This window comes from Saccostrea cucullata, unplaced genomic scaffold, assembly GCF_032062105.1.
Source record: "Saccostrea cucullata isolate Sc308-1 unplaced genomic scaffold, CSIRO_AGI_Scuc_v1 ctg1057, whole genome shotgun sequence".
Lineage (NCBI taxonomy): Eukaryota > Metazoa > Mollusca > Bivalvia > Ostreida > Ostreidae > Saccostrea > Saccostrea cuccullata.
The window spans coordinates 36605-46375 of record NW_026934218.1 but is presented as its reverse complement, the minus strand read 5'-3'; the positions used below and the strand labels follow the sequence as shown (position 1 = coordinate 46375).

The window sequence follows — 9771 nt, the reverse complement described above, 5'->3', positions numbered from 1 at the left end:
GGGCTTCTTGCCCTATTGCTGTTGAAATGATTAAACACATTTTTAAAAGTGTCTGAACACAATCTCATTGTTTGCATTTCTAATTTTCAGGATTGTTAAAAAAAACCCTCCAATTTAAGGTATTGAAATACCAAAAATAAGGTTTCAATATCATAAGGACATTTTTAATTATATTGCGTCTGTCATCAGTTTTTGTGAGAATGACACGATATCTAATAAGATAAAGATGAATGAAACTTGTAGCTGCAAAAGAGTCCTTAGCGTCACGATTCTCCTTTCTTTGTTATTTGTAGTTAACCTAGTCATGAATATCTTCAAGAAAAATTTAATAAAAATAGCAAATACAAGAGAAATGTTGTTCTTTAATGCTGCTATTGCTACAAAAGGGCTTCTTGCCCTATTGCTGTTGAAATGATTAAACACATTTTTAAAAGTGTCTGAACACAATCTCATTGTTTGCATTTCTAATTTTCATGATTGTTAAAAAAATAACTCCAGTTTAAGGTATTTAAATACCAAAAATAAGGTTTCAATATATCATAAGGACATTTTTAATTATATTGCGTCAGTCATCAGTTTTTGTGAGAAGGACACGATATCTAATATTTTAAATATTTATGTTTTATCGAGTGTGTTTTTTCTGCACACCTAATTGACTACACAAAGACAATACTGGTGAGTTTGTTTTATTTTTTCTCATTGCTACCCTGAATTTCTTGAATATGGTTTTCATATTTTTATTCATACACATCATAATTTGTACTTTTTTGAGAATCGAAAACCAAGCATAAAATGTACTTCAATAATGTTCCAGAATATATGTTGACCAAATCGGTCCAGGAATTCAGTTAAGTTTTATTTATAATAAATAAGACCAAAATAATCTTTTAATAATTGTTCAGGAGAAATATTTCTGTATCATCGAATACATAGAATTATATGAGAAATAAATATTGTTCAGGAAAACAAGAATATAATTTAACTTCATAAAAAGCTTACTAAAATAACTTCCATTGCAAATATGAACTGCAGAAGTTCATATAATTATGTAAATTTTCTATTTTATTCAATGTTCGACCTAATAAATGTGACAAAATGCTGGTGACTTTAGAAAAAAATATACCCTGCCGTTAATAAACCAAAAGGTACATGTAGTACGTTAAATACACTATATATTTTCTGACCCCTAATTGTCCATGAAAATGCTAAATGTGCCTATGCTCAGGGAATATGGAAATATAATGATAGGCCAACTTAAAGTCAAAGGTGGTAACAAAACACCGGCTTCAAAAATGTCCCTTGCTACCTGTGCGTCCTCGTACCTATATTTGTATTTGTATAAATGAACGTTGACATGCCTGCAGTCTAAATCCAACCTAGATTTACCTGATCTATTAAAAGCCACTGTGAGTGGATTTACTACCACAGGTCTATTATTAACCACTGAAATGCATTTTTTTGCCAACAAAGACTATATCTCGGATGTAACAAATTCAGAATTTTCAAAAGAAGACCTATTGTTTTTCAATTCTACATCGCCTGGGACTGTTTTGAAAAGGATTTTGTAACCTTGAGAAATGATATCTTTAATATAAATGCTAGCACCTGTTTCGACCCACCTGACTAAATTAATGTTTAAATGACCCATCGGACTTACACGCTGTACAGAGCATTGATCCCTGACAGAACACAAAGAAGAACTTTGAATGAAATTCTTTGTCTGATCTTACAGAATCTTTGATTAAACAAGGATCTAAAACACTTATCTCTGACTCGTTGATTTTCTTTCTGCAATCCCTCGTCCAATGACCCTTTCCGCCACATCGGAAACAAGTTCCTGGTTTAGATGTGGGTGACTTTGTTTCGTCTTTCTTGAAAGTGTTTTGTCTGAATGACGTGTCGAAGGGTGTCCGCGCTGCTCGTTGTTGTTTCTCTTTCTTCTCTGCCAACGTTATTGCCTTCGATATCGTCTTCTCATCATCTGAATCATCTGCGATGGAGTTAGCTTGACATCCCAATAGACTTGAGTCCGCGATTTTGATCAATTTCTGCCTTTCGGTAAGAAGTTAAATACCATTTTCGTCCTCGCTGTGTTTACTTTGTCCAATGTAATATTTTCACTGCCCAGGCAAGCGTCCGCTTCTCTGAGTTAAGTAATGACTCGGGCCTTTCCTCTATATTGCGCTTCGTTCCCGTGCCCAATAAACTTGTAAGTGCCGAAAATATTCTCTTCTATCTTGGCTAGCTCAGAAGACGAAAGATTTTTTTGCGTGATTTCATTGCAGTTTGAAAATTTTGAAATGTTGATCCATCACGGTCTGCATGCTCGACAAAATTTGATTTTGTGAAGATTCCATCGCTTTTTTAACCTCAGAGCTGATAATTCTTTGCATCTCAGGATTGACGTCGGTGTCCCCGATTTCCTCCATAATAATTTTGACTTGTCTTCTTCAGAAGACGGGCTAGAACTGATATCTCGTGCTATTCGAACACTTCTCATAGAAAAAAAGGCAAGTGAGTTTAAACCTTAAATTTCATTGGATAACATTATTTCCGAATCAAGAAGACAATTGTTCTCCGCTAATCTCCGTACCGCAGAAAATATTGATTCTTGACATTTTGCTTTTCCTCATGAAATTTGCCTGGCTTGATATGTTTTTCTAAAGTTAGTATTACAATTTTAGCACCAAGATAGCATATTCTAAAATTTGTTTTCATCTGTAAACCTTTCCTGACTTTGATTTGTCTATATCTGCTTTTTTATTGAAATATTATTAATATTTTCCAAGTCTACTTCATTTTTCATTTCTTAGAGAAAAAATTCTAAGAATTATCCACTTTTCTAATCTTGTGATATTAAGTCTCTTACAAGAAAAATTTTTTTGTATTATCTATCCTTAAAACGGACAATATTGTTCTCCATTTCCAGTGTTTCATGTAAGAAAAATGATGGGAATCATAATAATGATCGATACTAAATTTATAAAATTTTGACCCAAACAGATGGATAATATCATGAAAAATACGAATCAATACATTATTTGCAATCAGAATATGCAAATAAAAGCAAGGAATAAACGGAAAAAATCTTAGACCACGAAATCAATACTACACGTCGGCCACGAGATTCTAGTGTGCAATCGATTGTAATGAAACCAAAGGGTTTTTACGCGCTTTACCCCGTTTTGATGGTGCCTATTTATTAGAAGTGTTCAGCTTAAATAAACAGGTATAAAACGGTTAATCCCAATGATCTACACACAAAAGTAAATAAAGGACGGCTGTACACCCAGAGGTAAATTATTAAGTGTTTATGAGATCGAGATAATTTTTATGCCTCTTGATTTTGAAAATACTAAATAATATAACCATGATACCTGAGAAGAAAAATAGAGGTACTCTAGTGAATAATACGAACTTAAACAAGTAAGAATGCATATTGGAGACAACAGATAATTGTTAATCTCATCAACATATTGACGTGATTATGTATTAAAGATATACTTCTCACTTTTTAACCGTATATCAAATAAAATGTTCATATTTTAAATAATTAAAATAGCTCATTATATTGAATTGGTTTTATCAGTATAAGTTATATCGACTTAAAAAATTCTTTAAAATGTTGACCAAATCAAGAGATGCTAAAATTTTATATTAAGGACAGACGAAACGTTCCTCGATAATATATAATTTTTTCCAAGACTTTGTTAATGAACAAATACTATGCAGGGGTGATAAGGAAGCATAAAGAATATTCTACCTTGACTAAGTCAGTGAAACATTATGACGTCATAGTGGGTGTGATGACGTCAATTTTAGAACACAGGTTTTCGTTGTATTGGTTATTTAGAGATGTAATTTAACTCTAAGAAATAAATTGAATCGTGTAAAAATTAACAAAAATAAGATGTTTTTATTTTGTTATGCTGTATCTGTTAATTTAATTAAAATCTAACAACGATGACGTCATATGTGTACATCGAGTAACTTGGGAATTGATTATGTCGTGTAAAGAGAATTTGGCTAATATGGCATGTACAAAGATACGTAAACTGGAGTTTAAAAGCAAATATCGGGAATATTATGTGAAATTCACACAGAGTTCAGTTATATAAATAGGTATGCTAATTTATTTTCGTCAATTATATTCTCTTTCGAAGACAGTCAGCTATATCCGTATCCTAGTCGGTCTTTCCTCGGTCATTCGTGACAAAAATAATGCCATAGAACAACAATAAGCTGGATATTTCAAAACATAAGATTTGTACAGATGGAAAGTTCGCCTTCTAAAATACTTGGAAAGTGCTGCTAGAATCCCGAGTTAAGCATGGTTTTACGAAAATTCTCCTTTCATATGTGTAAAATACAAAACGAAGGGTAAGGTTTCGTACAAATGTGTTATAATTATTTTACTGACAGGACAGTGGGATTCTAGCAGCACTTTTTAAGCAAAATAGAAGTTTTTCGACTATATTATTTACTTTAAAAAATCATAAAACTCCGGGGTATTGTTGTTCTCTTAGCTTTTTCATTAAGGAACATTTCGCTATTATTAGAAGTCACATGATGTCGTGGTGGTGGCGCACGTCATAGAGTTAGGCGCTCTTTTATCTTAAGGCAATAGTTGATAAAAGTGTACGTTTATCAGTGGTTTTGTTTAATTATCTAACTTAATTTTTTTTAAAAAGTCTAATTTTCCCGAGAAATGATTTAAATGCTTCCTTAACATACCTGCGTATTTAAACATGTTAAAAAGATACCAGATGATGGCATTTGTTATATTATTCTTTAGGAGGAAATGTAAGTTTGCCAAATGTCATTTTTAGTGCTTAAAAATTTTAAAAACAATTAGAAACAGGTTTAGAAATCAGAATTAATTAAACTTTTGTGCATTTTTCATACATTATGAAGAGATACAAAACAGAAATTTGTGGAACGTATTGTCTGGCCTTAATTGTGAAATTCTGTTGGGTTCGCTATCGAAGTTTTTTCGGTCCTCTCTGTGTTTCATATAGGGTCAGATTGGAACGAAAACCTAAGCGAGCGCAGATTTCAATAGTTGTAATGTTACAAATTTAAATATATTTTTTTTTAATTTCTTAATGTTCTTTGGATTTTTTTGAATCTACGTTTAATTAACACAGACACTTTCAGAAAATGCAATGGCTGAAGTTCCTCCCTTGTTGCAAATATTCGTAATGAGTAAAGATAATGATTTAAAAGAAAATTTGCTGAACTCGTTAATGTGTTTATCTCTTTATGATATTTAAAAAAGACATGTAAGGAATCCATTAAGAGTAGGTTAAATTGATCCTACTTGTACCTAGTTTATAATCTTGAATGCTAAAACTATTTTAGATTAAAATTGATTTCATGTATTAGGAATTGAAAGTTGTATATATTGTACATGTATTTTTTGTAATCAGCATTGCTCTTTAACGCAGGCCTGAAAAGAAACTTTATAACTAAAACGTACCTCCAGCTGCATCAAAAGGAACAACAAAACACTCCCAAATGAATGTTGAATGCGAGGATCTGCCTTTAGCTGTCCAAAATGGAACATCAAAACCCTCCGAAACGAAACTTGAAGACGAGGGCGTATCTCCAACTCTCCCAGAAGGAACAAAAGAACAATCCCCAGGGAAACTTAAAGACGATGATCTACCGGCAGCTGTCCAAAATGCAACAACGAATCATTCACAAATAAAGATTGAAGATGAGGACATACCTCCAACTGTCCCAAAAGGATCAAGAATACACACCATAAAGAAAATGGAAGACGACGACGTACATCCATCTGTCCTAGAAGGAACAACAAATCACTTCCAAATAAAAATTACCTCCAGTTGTCTCAAAAGGATCAATAAAACACTTCAAAATGAAAGTGGAAGACGAGGATCTAACAACAGGTGTCCTATAAATAACAATAAAACACGCCCAAATGGAACTTGAAGACAAGGAAGTGCCTCAAAATGTACTAAAAAAGAACAACAAATATTCACATCAACCTGACCTGGCAGATATAGAAAGGGTAGGCACATATTAATCCAAATATAGAACACGCGAGATCAGTAGCGTGAAAGACGAGTTTTAGTAAATACATGTATGAACAAAGGAGGAGCGAGATATTCACGGGAAATGATTTCCAAATTTTAGATTAAATTTTAAAGGTTAAAGGAGAAAATATTATAGGTAAAAAGATATTATTTTAAATTGAAATCATATTTATAAGATTTAAAACAGAGTATTAAAATTTAAACTGTAACTAAAATATACTTCGCGTGAACGTAGAATAAATTGAAGACAGATGTAAGGAAAGGATAATTTTCGCATAACATACTTTTTGGAAAAAAAAAAAATCTTCTACTTTGGATTCTTAGTTCTGCCAAAAATTAGGAAAAAACGAACAAAATAAAAGATAATCAGTACTTAACAAAAGCAAAAAAACAAAGATAGAAATCATGATTAAAAGAAAAATAAATTTACAATCGTTAAGAAAGAAGATTGACAAAAAGTATAGTACCCTTACAGTTTGCCTGATTGGCATAGATAGAGAAATTTGATAAGCATTTGCCAGTCTTGGTACGTCTATGATTCATTAGTTTGTTTATAGTTTGATGATCATTTCTACATATTCCTCAACAATGAAGTAACATAGAAATAATCTGAAATGACTTCAAATCTAAATTGGAACTACGAGAATTGACTTCATTATTTATAACTATGTACACATTGATGAGTAAAGAAAAAGAAAAGGAAATTTCCAATGAGTAACTACTTAAAATACCATTTAGTTTTTTTACATACCGTTAAATCAGATTAATTATTTTTGACATTAGTGCTTTTAGCACAAAAAGAAATACAGGTACCGATTTTTAATTCACTTTGTAGATTTATAAGAGAGTATCATAAAATGCATATATCTGGAATTTCAAACACGAGATTCTTTACATTCTTTTTCATGTTTTTAGATTCTTAATATTCAAAATATTTTATCACTGGTTTTAACAACATTAAAAGTTGTACTGAGCTAAAATGATACAAACATAATTCGGGATGATTCAAGTAAATACAAAGATTGCGTCATTTTTTTTTTGGGGGGGGGGGGGGGGTTGTGGTTTCTGAACTAAAGACAGCTTTGAAGTTTATATGTAAACATTGAGCCTGCTATCAATATAAATAGGAATAATTGCATTCTTTTGATGACCAGGGTCTTTTCCATTAATTTTCAATTTGCAAATACATCAATGTGTTATTTTAAAGCTATATATGCCGTATTAGTGTTTTATTTTAAAAGTAATAAATATATGTGGTGTCTCATCAAGTTATATAAGTTATATACTTTCTGCAAATAAGACAATTCCACTCCATCACTTTTAAAAATTATGAAATATTATTTAGTAAAAAATATTTTCTCTCCGTGTCGGATAAAAAACCGCCTCTTATTGAAATATTCATGATCACGTTGTCTCGCATGTTTACAGCAAACAATGGTCCAATCTCGTCAATGAACCGAAAAGCATGATGGTCTACTACGTTTTTACTACAAACACGTGAGTTAGGGATTGTCAATTTTGAGAGCACCTCAGAGTTGGTTGCTTTTTGTACCGAGGAATAATCACGTGCAATTGTCTTTCAATGGACATTTTCGGTTGGGTGAACTTCTACAGCTGTCAGCTACTATGGATAAAGAAGTGTGGAAACCATATTGCGCCAAAATGAAATAAACAACACAAACAAATGATATAATTTGATCAATCAAAATGGTTATTAGATACATTCGATTCTGCATTTCTTAATGGTTCAAAACAACAAAAAGTTTTCCACAGAATATCATGTATAAATCTGCACAATATACCGAATGCCAAAACCAGAATACTACTAAATAATATAATTACATTCTTTACATATGAACCACAGTATTTCTGACCCCTTGAAAATAATATTAAAAATCTTGCAAGTAGGTTATCAGCATTGGCTCGGGCTAATTCGAAAGTGAAATTTGGAGTTTGGCAGTAAATTGTAGTAAATGAAAAAAATTTAGAAGTGAAAGATATTGGAACCTATTTTACTTGTCAGATTTCTTCGAGCTAGTTGAATTTTATTCTAACTATTCTATCCCCCCACCCACTTAAAAAAAAACCGATGCTACCTACCTGAATTAATTTTTCTTAATGGTGTTCATCGAAATGCTTGGTTGTGCCCTCAAACTGGAATAGCATTTAGAGGCCTGGAATTCCTTGACCAATTTTATTTTATTAGCCCAACTATATTTCTAAGAAGGCAAGATGTATGGTATGTAAGTTTCATCTACATATGTTATGTAGTTCATATTAAAAAAAATAAAAGGGATAATTGACGATATCCCATTCAGGGTGTAAACATAGCAGTTTTAATTACTTCCCATACATTGTATTTGACATAAAATATCTTTTGCACATAATGCGCTCCATACTGAAGATTCGTAAATGTTCACCCAACCGAAAATGTCCTTTAGCAGTACAGCACGGGGAAACTCTAAACAAACGGACCTGTACAATGGAGTGGGGAAAACTTTAATTTCATCATTGTTAATCACTTGTATGCAAATATGAGCTTGGGATTAGTAGATAATAATGTACATAATGCATCAAGTCTTTCTGAGAGCGATTTTAAAAACTAGCCTTTTCAGTATTTTATGTAGTAACCCATAAATGCATTAAATGCAACTCATTGAGCTGATTGGTCTATTTGTGTCCCTCACTGAACAGACGTCACAAAAAATATTTTCCTCGACCATTCTCGCGATGCTTTTCCCGCGCACATGCGCAGATCCAGGATAAACGCCAGTCCTTTATAAATATGCATGAGAATATCGTGTTCTTTTCCTGACCAGTACTTTGTTAATACCGAATAAAATTTCGTCGAATTTGCAAGAATGTTTCATTTTTGGTAGCTTATCATACTCCAGAAATTTTTGTTCGGTTTCAGCTGTGCAAAAATACTGTTTAACACGGCACACATATCTTTAACATCATCATTACATAAAGCGTTTCAAGTGTTTTTTAATATATTTAGTTTTTGTCGCTATCCTTTCATTTTCCAATTTTCTAATAAACCAAAGTGTTATCGTTATTTCGTTGCAGCACCGTGATTATCATTTTTTTTTTTATTATTTATTTCACAAAAAGACATCTAGCAATACCCCAATCAAGACTTCAAATCCATCAAGTTCAAACCGAAGTTTCCTTTCTGAAGAACTTAAAATGGCTAAAGTGGTTAATGAAATTGAAAGTAAACGAAAGTTATTTTTTTTTTAGTTCGGGTAACTTATATTCAAAAAAGATATAAAGACTTGTACAGTAGATATAACAATTTTTACCAAAGATATTTTGGTTTCATTTGAGTTTGTGAGAGGTCAATGTTCAACCAGATTTTTTTAACGCATAGAAGACTAGAATTTGAAAGGATTTAGTGTCTCAACAACTCTTTCAAAGCATATGTGCTTATTTATTCGGAAATATTAAAAAAAAGTATAACAAACATTCTCTAGTGATTTAATGATATGATTAATATACATGTAGTATGGATCGATCTTTTTTTTGGAGAGGAGACAAGCTTTGTACACTACTTTCAATGAATCTGAAAAGATAATTGGTTGATATTTGAAGAATAAAAAAACCTTCTTCACAACGTTTTAATCACTGGCTACGTGGTTCCTTTATTGGCAAAAATTCTCCTTTTTTCTTATTTTATTTAAATGTGGATAAATATATCGAATTTTTTGCA

General features: G+C 31.8%; 1 long non-coding RNA gene and 1 pseudogene across 1 annotated transcript; one reads left to right on the top strand and one right to left on the bottom strand.

The window, feature by feature from the left end:
• Positions 1–1186: 1186 nt before the first annotated feature.
• LOC134240213 (uncharacterized) lies at positions 1187–2324 on the bottom strand (annotated as a pseudogene).
• A 922-nt stretch (positions 2325–3246) lies between these two features.
• On the top strand, positions 3247–5840 carry LOC134240208 (uncharacterized). The gene is made up of 2 exons (XR_009986390.1): positions 3247–3295; positions 5448–5840. It is a non-coding gene; the product is annotated as an uncharacterized LOC134240208 (long non-coding RNA).
• Positions 5841–9771: the final 3931 nt, after the last annotated feature.